A 1,770-nucleotide genomic window follows, 5' to 3' on the forward strand; every position below is an offset into this window, starting at 1 on the left:
ATTTTCTGTCTGAGATCTATGAATGTTCTCTCTTCAGCAAATAGTAGATAGTAGATTAAAAAAAAAAGTCCCTGGCTCAAGTAATACTATATGAAAGATAGAAGGAGGGTTTATTTTTTTAATAGAAAAGTGCTCACTGACTTCATTTATAGGATACTAGAGGCCCAGTGCATGAATTCGTGCACAGGTGGATCCCTAGGCCTGGCCAGCAATCAGGGCCCATCAGGGCCGGGCCAGTCGGGGCCTGCTGCTGGGGGGAGGGACGGGGTGCGGGAGGTTGGCTGCCAGCCCCAAGGAGGGAGCCGGCCCTTGGCCCCCCTGGAAAAGGGACCACATCCACCACTTACCCCCAGTTCCCCATCCCAGCCCAGGGCCCTGAAGGCCCCGGTGGAGTTGGAAGAGGAGGTGACAGTTGCCAGGCCAGGAGTGGAAGGAACAGATGCTGGATGCCAATGCCAGCGCCCCATCACCGCACAGTTCCTTGCCTAACCCACCCCCCTTCCCTCACTGTCACTGTGGCGGGCAGGTGGCAGGCTGATCAGGGCCTGCCAGCCAGGGGGAGGGATGGGGTGCAGGAGGTTGGCTGCCAGCCCTCGGCCCTTCTGGGAAAGGGGCCACGTTTGCCATCACCCAGCCCCAGTTCCCAATCCCAGGCTGCGGCCTGAAAGCCCCGGGCGGGGTCGGGAGAGGAGGCAATGGTTGGCGGGCTGGGCGCGGAAGGAACAGCCACTGGCTGGCCGTGAGAGGTTGGCTGTGGGAGTGCAGTGACCACCAGCGGGCAGCTCCTATGTTGAGCATCTGGCCCCTGGTGGTCAGTGCGCATCATAGCGACTGGTCGACCGGTTGTTCCAGTCATTCAGTCATAACGGTCACTTAGGCTTTTATATAGTAAAGCATCTCAATAACTAAAATGAAATCTTAGCTAAAAATATTTCTTAATGTGATTAAAGTTAACATAGAAAATTACCAGAAGAAAAATTTAACTACCAGAAGGGCAGGGATGGAGACATTCTTTAAGAAAGTTTAATATTCAGCGTTTCAACTTTCTTATACTATCTCTTATAGAATAGAACTTGGTTCATGTGCAAGGGAAGGTAAAGGGATTTAGTGCTTTAAAAGATATCCAGTGTTATAAATTGGTTCTTGGGGAATTTCAGTCTCACTAGAGAATGTCGCTTCAATTTGAGGGCCTATATAGATAAAAATTAGGAGCTTCCATATGCATATCATTCAGGGTTTTTCAGCCTCTTGAACGCCATTTTATAATAATTTCAGAGATTGCTCTAAAAGATTTTAATTAGGTAAAATAGCCATTTTTAGGGAAAGATTAAGAAGGTAAGTAGTTAATGCCATTACCTACTAATATGGAAGTTACCAGAATATTCAGCTATTTTTCATTTTCAGCTTTTTAAATTCTTACTGCTCAAACTTGAGATAAAACCAGTAAGGGTGTTTTCATTTAAAAAACAGACATTTAGCCTGGCTGCTGTGGCTCAATGGTTGAACTTTGACCTATGAACTAGGAGGTCATGGTTTGATTCCAGACAAGGCACATACCCAGGGTTGCAGGCTCAATCCCCAGTGTGGGGCGTGCAGGAGGCTGCTGATCAATGATTCTCATCACTGATGTCTCTATCTCTCCCTCTCCCTCTCTGAAATCAATAAAAATATATTTTAAAAATAAAAACACATTTGGAACTATTATTACAACGAGCTACAAGTATTGGTTTTCAAAATGGGCTGCAGCTCTAGCTTTCCCCCCACTTATTT

Source organism: Plecotus auritus (assembly GCF_963455305.1).
Source record: "Plecotus auritus genome assembly, chromosome: 2".
NCBI classification, from domain to species: domain Eukaryota; kingdom Metazoa; phylum Chordata; class Mammalia; order Chiroptera; family Vespertilionidae; genus Plecotus; species Plecotus auritus.